Below are 18,979 nucleotides of genomic sequence, written 5' to 3'. Positions count from 1 at the left end.
CTGAGAAACAGAACAGCTCTAAGTCTTCAATCCTAAAGTCACATCAGTAAGAGGAAATGCTGGCATCATGGCATAGCATGTTGGGCTGCCACTGCCACACCGGCACCCCAAATGAGCACTGCTTCAATTCCCAGCTGGTCCATTTCCTATCTAGCTCCCTGCTAATGTCCCCGGGAAGGCAGCAGAGGACAGCCCAAGTCCTTGGGCCCCACACCTGCATGGGACACCCAGATGAAGCTCCTGGCTCCTGACTTCAGCCTGACCCAGCCCTGGCCGTTGCAGCCATTTGGGAAGTGAACCAGTGGAAGGAAGATTCTCTCTCTCTCTCACTCTCACTCTCTCTCGCTCCTTCCCTCTCTCTGTTTCTGTGTGTGTGTGTCTCCCTTTCTGTCTGAAACTCTGCCTTTCAAACAAATAAATAAATATTTTTTAAAATCAGAAATGTTGCCAGCGCCGTGGCTCAATAGGCTAATCCTCCGCCATGTGGCGCCGGCACAGCGGCTTCTAGTCCCGGTCGGGGCGCCAGATTCTGTCCCGGTTGCCCCTCTTCCAGGCCAGCTCTCTGCTGTGGCCCGGGAGTGCAGTGGAGGATGGCCCAGGTGCTTGGGCCCTGCACCCCATGGGAGACCAGGAGAAGCACCTGGCTCCTGCCATCGGATCAGCGCAGTGCGTCAGCCGCAGGCACCGGCCGTGGCGGCCATTGGAGGGTGAACCAACGGCAAAGGAAGACCTTTCTCTCTGTCTCTCTCTCTCACTGTCCACTCTGCCTGTCAAAAAAAAAAAATATGAAATGTTGATTTTCCTGATTTGATCAGTACACTTTTCATGTGTATGCTCAAATGTCACACTGTACCATAAATATGTACAATTACTATTTAAAAACTTTTTTTGAAAACTGTGTAGAACTATTTAGTGGGTCTGGCATTGTGGTACAGCAGGTTAAGCCACCACTTGTGACACTGGCTTCCCATATCAGAGTGCCAGTTCAAGAACTGGCTGTTCTACTTCTGATCCAGCTGTGCACTAATGAGACTGGGAAAGCAATGGGGAATGACCCAGGTCCATAGGGCCCTACCACAGGCATGGATAGAGATCCTGGCTCCTGGGCCTGGCCCAGCCCCAGCCATTGCAGCCATTTGGGGGAAATGAGCCAGTGGATGGAGGATCTCTCTCTTCCTCTCTCCCTCTGCCTCTTTCTGTTTTTCCTTTTGGGTCCAGTTTGAGACCCTCCCCAAAACAACTCACAAAAGGCAGGCTGGATGCAACAGCAAGAGGATTTTATTACCAGCTAGCTGGGGCTCTTACCAGCACATATGATGTAACGGAGTGCTGAGGCGAGAAGCCCTGTCCCTCTCCCTCCCAGAATTTTTATGCACTCAAGTAAACAAGTACATACGTCACTACACACGTAGGCGAGTTCCTTATTCCTTATATGGCAATTACCTAAATTTATGCATTTTATTGTTGCATTTGAGCAACTTAGTGGCTAGGCATCACACAGGAATCTGGAAGAATCCAAATTCCAAGAATATTCTCACTCCCATACCCTTAGGCCTGTCTTTACTGGCTTAAAATAAAGCCTGTCATGGAGGAACAGCGGTTCTCGCAACAGGTCCTGAAAGCCCTTAAGACAAAGATTTTGATATGTTGTCCCATATTTTATATCAATTAATCTTAACATACTACATACTATTAAGTCTTAATTTCAAATGTACTTAATCTAAACCATGGTTTGAATTAATTATGGTTTGAATTAATTACTCATAACTGAACTCCACACTCCTTTTTTTCACTCTCAAATAAATAAATACATCTATAAAAAAAGAACTGTTTATCATAGAAATCATCTTATTATCAGCCAAATTATTTTCCCATCAGCATACATCCCAAGGAGGGTTTGCCTCAACCTCCTGATACATCTGACCATGAATATCAATATTAAAATCAGCAGCAATGCCAGTGTTGGGCCACTTTGCAGTAGGGTAGTGGACATAATCTGCACACCAGAGTCCAAAGATCCTCTCACATCCGAGTTCCATTCAGCCGGTAACAGCTGGTCCAGTCCCTAATCATGTCACATAACCCGGTGTCTCCCAGAGCAGTGCCCCGCGGGTCTGCATCCCATTAACCTTATCAGGCTTCACAAGCAGCAGTGGCCTTGGCAGCACATGGCCTCATGCTTTCAGGCATTTGATATGAGTGAGCTAAGACACAAGATCATGGCATGCTCAGTCTCTCTTGAGGCACCAGTGTATGATCAGATTTCCCTCATTTCATAACTTATTCATTCATTTAGCCTCAGCTGCTCTTCCTCCATCTCTGCAAGTATTATTTTACCCAAACTTTTCCACTTTGGAAGAGATGTGTTTTCAGTCACTGTGCTGGTACAGGCTGTTAGCAACAAGATGGGTCTAGCAAGGTCTCCACACCAGTTCATTCTCATTCATGTAAGATAGGGTTATGTAGGCACAGAACTAGCGGGCTGTTGTGATCACTATGTGATAAAGCTGCATTCTCTGTCAAGGCCGATATTGCCAATGGAGTGAGTGAGGCACAGCCTTGTCCTCATATGACCTTAGGAATTCTGATCCACAAGTGTAAAGTATAGTTTAAAATATAGTCTGAGATTCCTGCTTAGGGATCACCCCTGCTTTCAGCACCTGGAGTCATAGGGTCTGGTCCTTGGGACCAATGGATCAGGTAGAAAAAAACAAAGTTGAAGTAAAGAAAGGGAGAGGTTGAAGTGCTGCAAGGAAGAAGCATATGTGCACATCAGCGCACTACCACCTGGGAAGACTTCGACCATCAGGCCCCCCGCTGCCCACCCCACCCCCCACCCCCGCCGCTCAGATTCCTCAGAACTGTGGCAGAATCTACCTTGTGTGAACGCTCACTAGCCCTACTCCATGACAGCATGCACACACATCTGTGAAGGCGCACAGGCATACCTTCAATCCCTTATCTCTTCCCATTTAGACAGCAAGTGCTCAATTGCCCAATTCAAGACTACCAAACCATTACTCTGAGAATTACAGTATGTTTTTTAGGCTGAAGAAAAGTAACTGAGTAGTTCAAATTGGTACAGTATCTTTTTTTCAGTTTTTTAAATAGTGCTTTGAATTTTGAATATTGCAAGACCTAACCCAGAGAAGATACCCATTCCTGCTTGGACTTGCTTATAGTCCCCAAGGTTGCCCACACTAATGCAATGTAATCACATTTCCAGCTATGTGAGGGGCCGCCCGTATTAGTCAGCTTCTCATTATTCAAATGAAATATCTGAGGCAGCCTAAAGGAAAGAGGGTTGTTTCAGATCATGGCTTCGGAGGTTCACAGTCCAGGAGGGAACAGACCTTTGGCTTAATTTCTGGTGGTGACATTCCTGCTGACCAGACATCCCATGGCAAGAAACAGAGAGCATACTTGTGTCTAAAATCACCCAAGATGTTATGGGTATTTCAAGCATTTTGTCCATCAGTCATAGGAGCAATCTCCATAAATACAAATAGCAAGCTACTAGTTGTCCCTCAAATGGCATGTATCATACCACTTTGTCTAAGAATGTTCTGGTTCAAAACTCCAGAAGTCACAGGCTTTTACGGTAACTTCCAGTCTATATGTGTTACAGATATTTCCAAAATCATGTATGTGTTTGAGGAGATAGATATGTTTACCCTGATTTGAACATCATATAATACACAATGGGTCTTCAAAAAGTTCATGGAAATTGTATATTATTAAAAAAAAAACTGTGCATGAATTTCAAAACCATTGTCATGAAGTATGATAATGTATGAGGGTACTACAAGGGGTTGGCATTGGGTGTATCTGGTTAAGCCACCACCTGCAATGCCAGCATCCCACATGGGCACACTGGTTCAAGTTCCGGATGCTCTATTTCCAATCCAGCTCCCTGCTAATAAGCCTGGGAAGGCAGCAAGAGGTGGCCTGAGTTCTTGGGTCCCTGCCAGCCACATGGAAGACCTGGAGGAAGCTCCTGGCTCCTGGCTGTGACCTGGACCAGCCCTGGCTATTGCAGGTATTTGGAGAGTGAACCAGCATAAGTATTTTAAAGAAAGGTTTGTGGAAAATAGAATTAAAAGACAAGTTTACTTGGGTGCAAAAAGTTTTGCATAGTTTTTACATAATATCCATTTTTCATGAACTATTTGAAGTCCCTTCATATGTATAAATTTCAAAATTTTTGGACCCAAATAAACTTATCTTTTTATTCCGTTTCCATGAGTATGTTAAAGATTCCTCATACCTGTACTGAAACATCACTATGTACCCCTTAAATATGTATCTTTTCTACACGTCAGTTAGCATTTTCCTAAAAATCGTGTATATGTATAGACCATTGAGACAAAAATGTTATCAAGAGAAAAGCTACTTTTTATAATTCACACATAGCTTACTTTAATTTGGGCTCGTATTAAAATATGGTGTTCTTTTGGGTAATTTTATGGATAAGAGCTAGCAATATTCCCAATGTGAAATATGCATCCTTCAAGCTCTTGAGACCAACCAAATACTGGGCTTCTCTGTTTAGTTAAAGGATAGGTGATGAACTCAGTTTGTTTTCAGTCCCCTGTGGAATTTCAGGGGTGGCTCTTGCCCAGTTCATGCCGAAGAATTTCACCACCTGGCCGGGCCACTGGACCTTGCTGCATTTATCAGCCAGCCTCTGCTGGTCATGTGTGTCACCCCTGTATTTAGACCAGTTCTCACTTGGTCTTCAGTTTCAGATATGATCATGATATCATCAATATAGTGTACTATTACAGAAAGAACCTGCATCAATCGAAACCCCTTTTAACCAAATTATAACAGGAGCTGGTGAATTCAAATAACCCGATAGCAATTCAGCAAATGTAAATTGGAATCCGTCCCACATGAAAGCAAACTGCAGCTGGCTGTTTTCCAACATCTAGACAGAAAAAAAAAATGGCAAGATCAATCACAGAATACCAATCTCCCCTAGCCTGCTGTATTTTTTGTCCTGTTGAAATATATCAGGGACTATTGATGCTATGGGTGGCACTACTTTATTCAAGCTCATACTCCACTGTCAATACTCACTGTTTCTCTGCATGAGCCATCTCCTTTTTGTACAAGCCATACATCACTACAGCACAAAAAATTCATTGATACTAGCACTTCAGCTCCTAACCATCACTCATTTCTTACTGTGCACCTATGAATCCTATTTTGTTTAAAATCAACAGTCTGTGTCATCTTGAGCAGCTCTAGTAGTTCCCATTTAACATGTCCAATCCAGGTTGGAAGACTTAGGTGCTTCCTGTTTTATAATACTAGGTGGGGAAGTGTTCCACAGTCAGACATGGTATTCATCCCAATACTGCATTCAGGATAAGGCAGACACAGGTACTTCCACCTTAATCCCATTAACTCATCCCATACGCTCATTATGGCTTCACTAAAGGTATTGGGTCCACAATGCAGTGGGATCCCTTGTCCAGGACTCCTAAAGAAGTCTACTCTTCATTGTGGGGAGCAACCCGGACTGGACTGAGTTACTGGAATTAAGACTTATTCTATGCATCTGCTCTCCCACAATATGGCGCTGGGAGAGGAGTAAACAGCTTCTACACAGCTGCCTCCAGTTCAACCAATAAACAGCAGGACCTGCTCCTGATTGGAGGAGAGCAGCGTACTTGGCGTGTGGGCAGCCGAGTTGGGATTGGCGGAAGAGGACTATAAAGGAGGAGAGAGACAACATGCACCAGGAACATCTAAGGGGAACATCTACCTGAGGAACACCTGTGCAGCCCCCGAGAGAGCCGGCCGGCGGTGTGCTGCTCCCCCGCGGAAGTGGGGAATGTGGCAGGGGGAACCGCCCTTCCACGGAGGTGGAAGGGACGGCAGCCAACCCGGGAAGAACCAGCAGCAAACCCGGGGAGGGCCGAGCAGACAGAAGAACAACGCAGGGTCCTGTGTCGTTCCTCCACGAAGAGGGGGAGCGACATTCATTTCTGGCCATTTTGGTCATACATATACATAAGGCCTAGACTCTCCAGCTGGAGTCCAAACCCAAAGTGGGTCTCTAAGGAACATTCATTGTAAAAAAAAAATATATTTTTTTATTTGACAGATAAATGGCTCCCATCCACTGGTTCACTCCCCGAATGCTCATAAAGGCTGGAACTGGGCCAGGACTGAAGCCAGGAACCAGAAATACAAACCAGTTCTCCCACATGGATAGCAGGAACTCAGTTACTGTTGCCTCCCAGGGTCTTCATTGTTTGGAAGCTGGAGTCAGGAACCAGAGCTGGGAACCAAACTCAGGCACTCTGATGTGATACATGGGCATCTTCAACCTAAGGCTGACACCTGTTTCCTCAATCCTCCTTCTGATTAATCTGGCAGGCCATGGTGCCCTGGTGATTCAAGTTAAGGTTGCTCATTATTATCTTTGCCTTCCAATCTTTTAAAAGCATTTTTATTTTTAATGGTCACAGATAATTACACATATTTGTGGAATACAGTGTGACCTTTCAGCACATGTATGTAAGTGTCATGATCAGATCAGGCAGCCATGGTTCTATTCTCCACTTTGTTGAGAGCAGCTCTTTAGACGCCACGTTAATTTGATCATGTGGTATTTGTCTTTCTGTGCCTGACATAATGCCCTCCAGTTCCATCCATGCTGCTGTAAATGACAGAATTTCATTCTTTTTTAAAGCTAACTAATATTTCATTGCATATATATGCCATATTTTCTTTATCTATTCATCTGTCAATGGATACCTAGGTTGATTCCATATCTTGGCTACTGCGAATAGTGCTACAATAAATGTGGGAGTACAGATGGCTTTTTGGCATTCTCATTTCAATTCTGTTGGATATATAATCAGTAGAGAGGTTGCTATATATCCAACTACCACATGGTAGTTCTATTTCTATATTTTTGAGGCACTTCCATATTGTTTTCCATAATGATGGAAATTAATTTACGTTCACACTAACAGTGTATAAGAGTCCCCCTTTCTCTACATCCTTTCCAGCACTTGTTATTTTTTGTTATTTTTGATAATAACTATTCAAGCTAGGGTAAGATGATATCTCACTGTGGCTTTGATTTACATTTCCCTGATGATTAGTGATGCTGAGCATTTTTTTCATATCCTTGTTGTCCATCATATGCTTTAAGAAATGTCAATTCAGGTCATTTGCCCATTTTTAAATTAGATTATTTGGAATTTTGCTGTTGAGTTTCTTACACATTATGGAAATTAATTCCTTGTCAGATGAACACTTTGCAAATATTATTTCCCTTTCTGTAGGTGGCTTCTTTATTCTGTTGGTTGTTTTCTTTTCTGTATGGAAGATTTCAGTTAGATGTAATCCCATGTCAGTTTTTCTTCAGTTACCGGTGCTTTTGGTTCTATCCAAATATCTTTGCCCAGACCAATGTCCTTAAGCACTTCACCTATATTTTTTTCTAATGGTTTCATAGTTTTGGGTCTTACATTTAAATTTTTAATTCATTTTGGGTTGCTTTTTGTATATGATGAGAGTTACAGGGTCCAGTTTCTTTCTTCAGTGGACTGAGCTTCTGAGATTAGGCGCCTTGGCTATTTTTTGAGGCTACCAGAGGACAGCCCATTAAGCAGCTTCCTGGGAGCCTTGGCCAGTGAGAGGATGGGGTAAGTCATGCAGTTGTTTGCTGAGGACCTCTGCAGGGTGAACCACTCAGGCTAGGTTGCCCAGTTGCCTCCTGGGGCAGTGGCCACATGGGCTGGACACCTGTCTGGCTTATAGGACTGGGTCAGCTGAGCTGCTAGTGTAGGACTGCTTCAAGGACCCCAAGCAGCCAGCATTTCAAGGTGACACTGGAGCCTGGGGTCGGGGGAGGGCACACTGTGAGCTAGGCTCTATCTCCAGGACAATCTGGCAGTATGGTAACCTGACAGCTTCCCAAACTGGGGTCAGGACCCTCGAGGGCCATTCTCCAGTAGCAAATGCCTCAGGTGTTCTTGGCATAAATGGAGATAGCCAGGGGCCCACTGAGAAAGGTCCATCTTGGTTCAGGGTTGATCTTAAGAACCAGAACATCAGGTGCTGTGGTTTAGTTCCTTGCTTTATAAGTCATCACTATTTCCATGTTTTGAAACATCTCTGCCATATCCCCACTGCACTCCAGCATTCTTCCGTGAAACAGCACTTCCCAGGGTTTCTAATTCCTCCCAAGTGAGATCGGTAGAGAAGAGGTGTTTAAGGCCCTTCAATATTGGGGGGCTGGCAGATTTTCCCATCAGTCCACTCAGCTTCCAAGAATGTCACTTTAAGATCTCTGTTTCAACCACATCAGCGGGCTTCATTCATTCCAATTATTAGTGATTGACCATCTAAAGATTTCTACTTTACTAGGAATGTCCCTGGATGTTTCCCTTTGTCTTACCCATTTTTTTCTAAATCACCCAAATTTTTTTAGGATCTGTAAAGCCTATAAGAACAAGTAAAGGGTCCAGTGCTGTGGCACAGTATGTAAAGCTGCCGCCTGTAGGGCCAGCATCCCATATGGGCGCCAGTTCAAGTTCCGGATGCTCCACTTCCAATCCAGCTCTCTGCTATGGCCTGGAAAAGTAATAGAAGATGGCCCAAGTCCTTGGGCCCCTGCACCCGTGTGGGAAGACCAGGAAGAAGTTCCTGGCTCCTGGCTTCAGATCGGCTCAGCTCTGGCAGTTGCAGCCAATTGGGGAGTGAACCAGCAGATGGAAGACCTCTCTCTTTCTGCCTCTCCTTCTCTGTGTAACTCTGACTTTCAAAAAAAAAAAAAAAAAAAGCTAAGGTAACAATTTTTGCCATTTTCATTTTAAAATTATTTTTAATATTTTATTAATGATAATTACACATCTTTATGGGGTGCATAAAAAAGCATAACTTCTTTTTAAAGATTTATTTTATTTATTTGAAAGACCTGAGCCAATCCAAAGCCAGGAGCCAGGCGCTTCTTCTGGGTCTCCCATGTGGGTGCAGGGGCCCAAGCACTTGGGCCATCTTCTACTACTTTCCCAGGCCATAACAGAGAGCAGCTGGATTTAGAACCGGCGCCCATATGGATGCCGGCGCTTCAGGCCAGGGCTTTAACCTGCTGCACCACAGCGCCAGCCCCAATGACATTTATTTTTCTTTGCTCTTGGAAGCATTTTAAAATTTATTTTTAGATTCAACTTTTTTTTTTTTAATTTATTTGACAGGTAGAGTTATAGAAGGTAAGAGAGAGAGAGAGACAGAGAGAAAGGTCTTCCTTCCGTTGGTTCATTCCCCAAATGGCTGCTACGGCCAACACTGCACCAATCCGAAGCCAGGAGCCAGGTGCTTCCTCCTGGTCTCCCACGCAGGTGCAGGAGCCCAAGCACTTGGGCCATCCTCCACTGCCCTCCCGGGCCACAGCAGAGAGCTGGACTGGAAGAGGAGCAACTGGGACTAGAACCTGGTGCCCATATGGGATGCTGGTGCTGCAGGTGGAGGATTAACCAAGTGAGACGGCGCTGGCCCCAGATTCAACATTTTTTTAAGATGTTGCCATATTGACTTCACATGTAGGCATTATATACATACTCATATATACTGTTTTTCCTTAAGAACAGGGATGTTAGTATTGTAGAATTTGGGATTCATTAGAATTACCATAAAGTGAGGAAATAAAGGGTTTTTAAAATTTTTTAACTTTTTTATTTATATAAACGGAACACATTTCACATATTTCATAAATATTGTCATGATACTCTCCAAATCTTACAGTTTCCTTGGCCGCTGTAAGTCTGTAGCAGTAATATTATATAGGATACCTTTAGAAGTGGTATGACCTGGTTAACGGGCATATTCAGTGGATAAATACCTTGATTATCCTACAGCCACTTCAGCATGGGCTGCATACAGTGCATTTGGCTGTTGTATCTGGGGACTTCCACGTGGCATTTATTAGAGGATGACAGGGGTCCCCCTTCTCAGGAAAACAGACTTCACAGAAACGTTTATCCAGTACACTAACGTAGCTGTCCTTGGGGGGACAGGATCCTCTACAGCTACCTACAACTGTTCAGTAGTGAGTGTGAGTCCTGTGTCAAACCAAACATGTTCTTCAGTTCTGCAGTATTCGAAATCAGGGAAGTTGCCCTTAAGTTAGCCACTCTCACAATCATTTGAGGAAGCTGATGAAAATGACTTATAAAATAAGGCAACGATTTCACACTGTTCCCTCTGGTGTCAGTAGTTTCTTGGTTTCATCATCCCTCAGCATGGGCGACCTCCTTGGGCAGGAGGTGATAGATAAGCTGTCTGCGTCTGTTGTCCCAGGGTAACTTTTCCCTTCGAGTGGCCCCTGGGCCAGCTGCAGTGACTCAGATCAGCAGAAACCTGAGCAGGGCCCAGCATCAGGATGCAGCCCAACACTCCCTTCCACTTCATTTTAGCTGTTACAGAAGATGATAACAATCTAGGGAGTATGTATTGGGCTGATTTCTTATTATTTCATGTTTTCTTGTGTGTCTAATAAGCCAACTTCTTGGGATACTGATTCTAAATTTCACTGATAACTTTAACCTCTCGTATCTCAGTTCCATACCACAGGTAACCAGGAATTAAAGGCTCACCAATCCCTGACTTCTCACCCTTTCTGTACCCAAAACATGTTTCAGTGAGTTAGGTTGATCTAGTGAATCCTAAACCAGATGCCAACTGCAAAAGTCACCCAATGTCATAAACTATGACATTGGGGAATGGGTCACAAGATACCCTCCTCACTTATGACACCAGTAGCAAATTGGGAGATGCCCAAAGCCACTCTCAGTTTCAGTTACTTATTAGAACTCAAGGAAAACTATTACATTCACAGTTGCAGTTTATCGTAGGCAAAGGACACACTTTAAAAACAACCGAGAAGAGACGTGTAGGGCAGAGTCCAGGTAAGCACACACATGGAGTTTCTCATCGTCTTTTCCCCATGTAGTCAGGAGAGCAGCACACACAGGGCATTGCCAACCTGGGCAGCTCACCCAGTCCTCGGTGTCTGGGGCCTTTATTGGAACCCCATCATGTAGACCTGGTTGAATGCCCACGTGATTTATCCAATTTCTGGGTCCTCAGGAGGTCGAGACCTTCACCCTAAATCCCATTGTTTGGTGGCTCAAACCCCCAAGCATAAACATAAATGACAATGTTCTTATCTGGCTGGCCCAAAACAAAGCCACTCCTGTCATGCAGAACATTCTAGGGGTTTAGAGACCATCTCCAGAAGCTCAGGACAAAGGCCAGACCTCTTTCTGGAGGAGTTAAGTTCTTTACTATGCTGCAAGTCTCAAGTCTTACTGAAAAACACCAGGAAGATGGAAGAACAAATTTTCACAATGTTTTCCTTCCTTGTCAGCATGTGGCTGAGTGAAGAATCCCATCTCTGAACCTGAATATTCTGCTCACCTCGAGCACTTGACTTTGGGAGAAGAGGAAGAACTTCGTGAACTGGAGTAAATCGGGTGAGGGTCACTCATCTGCCCTAGGGAAGTTCTGCATTCCTCAGGGGAACAATGCACACTCTGCCGAAGCTTTCCACTTCTTTTTCAGTTATTATTACTTACTTTTATTTGAGAGGTCGGGGAGCGAAGTGTTCCAACCCACTGGTTCACATCCCAGATGCCTGTCCACAGGAACGGCTGGGCCATGGTTGGAGCTAGGAACTAGCAGCACAATCCAGGTCTCCCGTGTGGGTGAGAGGAACCCAGTTACCTGAGCCATCACCACTGCCTTTCAGGGTCTACACTGTCAGGAAGCTGGAGGTAAGAGCCTGGGCCAGGAACTGAACCTGAACCGACACTCTGATGTGAAATGCAAGCCTCTTAAACTGCTAAGCTAAATGCTCACTTCTAATTTTCAACTTCATGTGTGAGCAAGCTTTCTCCTGTTTAAAAACCATCAAGAAGGGTCAGCACTGAATCCTGGCTGCTCCACTTGCGATCCAGCTTCCTTGTAGTGGCCCTGGAGAAACAACAGAAGATGGCCCAAGTCCTAGGGCTTCTGTGGCCCTCTTGGGAGACCAGGAGGAAGCTCCTGGCTCCTGGCCCCCAGGCCATTGCAGCCATTTGGTGAGTAGGCCACAGGATGAAAGATCTCTCTTTGTAACTTTGCCTTTCAAATAAAGTAATAATTTTTAAAAAAAATAAAACCCATCAAAAACAGGTATTGATGCTGTCTCTTTTCAGGTAAAAATGAAGTTCATATGTGGTTGCCAAGAGTTTGACCCAGAATTCCATACTGTGTAGTAAAAAGCAAGCACAGGTTTTAGATGAAAGATATGGATTTTGGCTGGCACCATGCTCACTAGGCTAATCCTCTGCCTGGCGGCGCCGGCACACCGGGTTCTAGTCCCAGTCGGGGAGCTGGATTCTGTTCCGGTTGCCCCTCTTCCAGGCCAGCTCTCTGCTGTGGCCAGGGAGTGCAGTGGAGGATGGCCCAAGTACTTGGGCCCTGCACCCCATGGGAGACCAGGGTAAGTACCTGGCTCCTGCCATCCGATCAGCGCAGTGCGCTGGCCACAGCGCGCCTGCCGCCAGCGGCCATTGGAGGGTGAACCAACGGCAAAGGAAGACCTTTCTCTCTGTCTCTCTCTCTCTCACTGCCTGTCAAAAAACAAAAAAAGAAAAAAAAAGAAAGATATGGATTTCATTCCTCACTTTTAGCCTCCAACTAACACTTTGTATGCACGTACAGACTTATAAAAGAGATTAAGCAACTAACACATGCACACAATAAACGTATGACTGACAGGCCTTTATTTGAGCCTGTTAGATAAATAATACAAGAGCTCCTTTGCCGGACTAAGCTCCTGCACTGGGCCCCAAAAGGCTTAGCTAGGAATCAAAAGGGAGCCCCTCACACTGAAAGTTCCAAACTGAAACTCCAAGTGGCTATCTGACCTTCTGAGAAATCCGAGAGAGGAAATAGCAAAATTCCCAAAGAGGTCAGTTTCAGGGGATGACAATGAAGTGCCCTCTGCTTTGAGCCTCTCTTTGTCTTGTTCAATCTCCCTGTCCCCACCTTACAAAGAAAGTAGGTTTGAAACGACAAATCTGCATTTTGTTCTCTGTTTCCGCCTTCTAATGCCCAGAATTCTCTGACTTTAAAACCAACCTAGTCTGCTCCACTCTTGGAAATGCATATTCTCTATTTTATGGAATAAGGTGTTGCCAGACTCTAGAAATGCAAATAAAGCCAATTAAGGTCGTTAAGCTAAATTGTTGTAATTTTGTCTTTTGACAATCCTGATCACACTACTCAGTGAGAAATTTTTTAAGGTCTTAATAAATTAGTGTGTTACATTGGATTTTTGTTCATATTGCTTTGGCTTGTAAGTAATTGCTTTATTATTCAATACTGTCAAAATTTTTCATACAGCAAATAACATTAATTAAAATAAATTTATAACCCTTATTTAAATAAATCTACCAAGCTGACCTTTCAAAAATTCATCCCTTTTTGGCTTAAGCCAGTTATTTAAGGGAAATATATTGTGCTTGCCTTAAGAGTTTTTAAAATTTATGAGCAGGAAAGAAAGATTAATTTCAAGAAAGGTTACCCAATCTTTAGCTACCTGATTCTATTCAAGATAGATTAGCTAAAACAATCTTGTGAGCTTTAAGAAGAAATAACTACTCATGCATATATCATATACCGCATAGCATACTTCATTAGCATTTCTTTTTGCATGAATACATGATAAAATTTTAGGCTTATTTGGGTAACGTTTTTTTGAAATTAAGAATTGTTTTAAAAGGAAACGCTGAAGTCTCCACACCTGTGCTACTGACTTGCAGTAGAGGGGATCTCTTTTGTGAGAAGTGAAAACCACACACACACACACACACACAAATACATGAATAAATCAGCCACAGTAAACAGATCCACAGGAAAATATCATTCTCTGTTCAAAAGAACACTGCCAATTAATACTGGGTTATTACATCCATAACTTATTGCCATCTCAATGAGCCATAGCTTTAGATACAATTGTGTTTAACACACATGAAAACTATAGCAAAGTATTCCTTCAAGGTAGAAAAACGAAAACGCTGCCACTGTGTCTGATGGAACAAGGACATAAGGCTCAGCCATTCTCCCTCTTTGCCCAAAAGAGAGAAACTTTGGAATGTATTCCTTGCCCTTGAACTCAATTGGGTCTCACACCCTATTGCCTTCATACCCCATCCTGCTTTCTTTTCCAGGTTCCCAAGGCCTTGCCCAGTTCCTGGAATCCCCCTGCCCCTCCTCCCTCCTCCTCCCACCCCAGCCCTAGCCCTCCTTAAAAAGGCCCGGCCCCTGGGGGTCAGGACCTTCTTCCTTGTGCTCCATTGTGTACCTGCAGGCAGTTGGTCACCCACCTCTACAGATTTATTTTCTCTGAATAAATTTGGTCTGGCTGTAAATTCATACACTGCCTCCTCTCTACTCTGCGCCCCTTTTCCTAACATTTTGGTGCTCCGTGTGAGAAGGCTCCAATCTGCGCCTCTTTTCCTAACAGTGTCTGCGTGTCCTGGGTTTCTGTGTCCTCCTGTCTCCTCACTCTCCAATCCTGGAGGACCCTGAAGAACAAAGTGTTACTGACCACTCAATGGGCGGCTCCATTACAATACTGTTTTACACTACCTGAGCACTGAATCCCATGTGGGCAAGAGGTTTCCGGAGGGGCTGAGACGCAGCTGTCAGTCTCTCCACATTCTCCTGTGCTCCTTCAGTCAAGGCACGCAGAACTGCTATTCAATGAGGTTAAAAGACCATGTGCTGATCCAGAAAGATCTCAGAGACAAATTAACATATAAAACCAAATTGCACAATAATATAAGGCATGTAACTATATCAAGGAAATGCCTATGAGTTCCTGGCTGATTATATGTTCAGAAGCATAAGAGCAAAAGTAAAGTTTGTGATATTCTCATATGATTAGAAAAAGAAATTTTTATTTTCTTCTAGTCCTTGGACAGAGCCCTTAAAACCTTCATAATTTCGTAAGCTAGGAGCTTCTTTTATTTTAGTGCAACAACTCTTGCTGGACTGCAATGGCTGGAGCTGAGCTGATCTGAAGCCAGGAGCCAGGAGCTTCTTCCAGGTCTCCCATGCAGGTGCAAGGGCCCAAGCACTTGGGCCATCCTTCACTGCTTTCCCAGGCCACAGCAGAGAGCTGGATGAGAAGTGGAGCAGCCGGGACTTGAACTGGCACCCATATGGGATGCTGGCGCTACAGGCCGGGGCTTTAACCCACTGTGCAACAGCACCAGCTCCTCATCTTTCTTCTTTGACATAGAACTAGAATCTTATCCTCTGCCAAAGCAATGAGGTTTTTGCAACAAATCTATGTTAGTAAATATTTTTGAAATCATCTTAAAAATCTGTTTAAAACCTGCAGCATCTCCTTTTGATAGTTTTGTCTAATTGGTGACTGTCAATTTTATAGCCAGCTCCAGTAAGCTACTTTCTCTTCTCTACTTCTATACTATCTTGTCTGTTTAAGTGTTTACAGGAAGTGATAATGGAATGAACCAAAGCTTTCAGCAACCAGCCAGTCAACCAAATGCTACTACAGGGATATACTCGGCTCCCCACCCAGGAGAACGTGGCTGGAGACATCACCTCATGCCAGCAGAGAGCACCTCCATGTTAGCAGGAAGTAGCTCTAAAGACGGATCATCGTCCCTCCACCCTCGTGGACTTTTGGGGCTGATATAATCCCATACAACACTTGCTTTATAAAAAACAAAAGGGGGGAATGTTAGTAAAATGGTGCCATCTAATCCATGGTGCCATCTATGCCCCAGATGCCATCTTAAGCTCTGGGCTCATTGCCACCTTGCACAGTAAGCTTCAGTCCTAAGCCCAATGGCCCAACCACAAGTGTCAACTCCACCCCCACCCTAACAGGATTCGCAGCTCCTACTTCCCTGGCCCCCACAAAGGTACAACAGGACCTGCTTCCTGCACGTTCTCTCTCTCTCCTGATCTCTCTCAACCCCCTCTCTCTTCTTTGCTCCTTCCCTCCTGCCTGTCAGATTTCCCCCATCAATAAACTTTCCCTTAAAAAAAAAAAAAAAGAACCCATTGGACCGTGCTGTGGCATAGCAGGCAAAGCTGCTGTGTGTGATGACGCCAGCATCTCATGTGGGCACTGGTTCAAGTCCTGGCTGCTCCACTTCTGATCCAGTCCCCTGGGGTACAGTGTGACATTTGAACACATACATGTGATGTGTACTGATTAAATCAAGGTATTTTTTGGCGTTCTTGGAGGGATGAAAGGGATAGAGAGGATTTGGATTAAACAGGTACCAAATCATAGTTAAGATTCAAAGAATAAGCTCCTAGTGCTATGCAGCATAAAGGGGAGACTATAGTACACAATAACCTCGTAGGTAGTGTATGAATGAATAGAAGAGAGAAGCTCCAAGCCTCTAATCAGAAAGAAGGGAAAATGCCAATAACCCTGGTGTTTTTTTTTTTTAAGATTTATTTATTTACTTGAAAGTCAGAGTTACACAGAGAGAGGAGAGGCAGAGAGAGAGAGAGGTCTTCCATCCGCTGGTTCACTTCCCAATTGGCTGCAACGGACGGAGCTGTGCCAGTCCAAAGCCAGGAGCCAGGAGCTTCTTCCAGGTCTCCCACATGGGTGCAGGGGCCCAAGGACTTGGGCCATTTCTACTGCTTTCCCAGGCCATAGCAGAGAGCTGGATTGGAAGAGGAGCAGCCGGGACTCAAATCAGTGCCCATATGGGATGCTGGCGCTTCAGGCTAGGGCGTTAACCCACTGCGCCACAGTGCCGGCCCAATAACCCTGTTTTGATCAGCACACATCTTACACATGCACTAAATATCACACTGTAGCCCATAGGTACAATTACTGTTAACCATTTTCTTAAAGAAGAGGCCTACAAATGTGGGTTTCAAAATTTTTCTGCACCAGAATAACAAGGGACAAATCAGAATGCTAATGTGAGCAGTCGAGGAATTTATGCTTTATCATAAAATGCAATGGAAGACCATTGTTGAATGTCACAAATGGGGTGGTTTTGACCAAATTTTCACCTTGGAAAGATCATTACAGCTTGCTTTGGCAGTAAGAGTGAAAAAGAAGAAACAGTTACACTAAGGCAGGACCTCAACAAAACAGCAATAGTGTAAGGGGGAGATCAACTAAAATACAGCAACCATGATATTGGCAGAACACAGTGACAACTGGATGGGGAAGAAGTAAGAAAAAGGATCTTGGCCGGCGTTGCGGCTCACTAGGCTAATCCTCCGCCTGCGGCGCTGGCACACCGGGTTCTAGTACCGGTCAGGGCACTGGATTCTGTCCCGGTTGCCCCTCTTCCAGGCCAGCTCTCTGCTGTGGCCTGGGAGTGCAGTGGAAGATGGCCCAAGTGCTTGGGCCCTGCACCCCATGGGAGACCAGGAGAAGCACCTGGCTCCTGCCATCAGATCAGCGCGGTGCACCAGCTGCAGCACGCCGGCCACGGCGGCCATTGGAGGGTGAACCAACCGCAAAAGGAAGACCTTCCTCTCTGACTCTCTCTCACACTGTCCACTCTGCCTGTCAAAAAAAAAAAAAAAAAAAAAAAGGATCTTAGCTGAGGCTTCTGTTTAGGAAAACTAACTAGCTAGCAGATTCATATGTTAAAAGAGAAAATACAAGAAAAGGAATAAGTTTGGGTTCACCCCCCCAATGGCCACTGCAGCCGGTGCACCGCACTGATCCGAAGCCAGGAGCCAGGTTCTTCTCCTGGTCTCCCATGGGGTGCAGGGCCCAAGGACCTGGGCCATCTTCCACTGCACTCCCGGACCACAGCAGAGAGCTGGATTGGAAGAGGGGCAGCCGGGACAGAATCCGGCACCCCGACCGGGACTAGAACCCAGTGTGCCGGCGCCGCAGGCAGAGGATTAGCCTATTGAGCTGCGGCGCCAGCCAAGAAAAGGAATAAGGTTCTAATGGTACACTCAGCAGAGATTTAGAGAGGTCGCTGTACACTGCCGTGATATAGATATTAGAGAACCTACTTGTGACTTGCAATAGAAACTTCAGTCCTAGTTAGGGGTTTTGATGACTCAACAAATTGAAGGCTGGAAAAAGGGCAGAGAGATCTCACGGTTGTGTCCTGAGAGAAGTGGAAAGGTGTGCGTGGGAGGATGAACAGCTGTACAGATATGCTAGGACTCACCCATCCTGAGAGCTAATCTTTTGTTGTTGTTGTTGTTGCATTTTTTTAACTTTTATTTAATGAATATAAATTTCCAAAGTACAGCTTATGGATTACAATGGCCCCCCCATAACTTCCCTCCCACCCGCAACCCTCCCCTCTCCCGCTTCCTCTCCCCTTCCATTCACATCAAGATTCATTTTCAATTATCTTTATATACAGAAGATCAATTTAGCATATATTAAGTAAAGATTTCAACAGTTTGTACCCACATAGAAACACAAAGTGTAAAATACTGTTTGAGTACTAGTTATAGCATTAAATCACAATGTACAGCACATTTAGGACAGAGATCCTACATGAGGAGTAAGTGCATGGTGACTCCTGTTGTTGACTTAACAAATTGACACTCTTGTTTATGGCGTCAGTAATCACTCTAGGCTCTTGTCATGAGTTGCCAAGGCTATGGAGGCCTTTTGAGTTCGCCGACTCTGATCTTATTTAGACAAGGTCATAGTCAAAGTGGAAGTTCTCTCCTCCCTTCAGAGAAAGGTACCTCCTTCTTTGATGACCTGTTCTTTCCACTGGGATCTCACTTGCAGAGATCTTTCATTTAGGCCATTTTTTTCCCACAGTGTCTTGAGAGCTATTCTTATCGCTGGGATTCCTCCTAGGCCTGATAAAGTAACTGGACCAAGATAAGAGTTCATGTAGACTATTTTATAGAGAAATATATGTTTGTGTATATACCTATTCTTCTAAAAACCTCACGTGCCTGAGAC

This window comes from Oryctolagus cuniculus, chromosome 12 (genome assembly GCF_051225735.1).
Source record: "Oryctolagus cuniculus isolate XC-2025 breed Fujian yellow rabbit chromosome 12, ASM5122573v1, whole genome shotgun sequence".
NCBI lineage: Eukaryota > Metazoa > Chordata > Mammalia > Lagomorpha > Leporidae > Oryctolagus > Oryctolagus cuniculus.
This window is presented reverse-complemented; position numbering follows the sequence as displayed.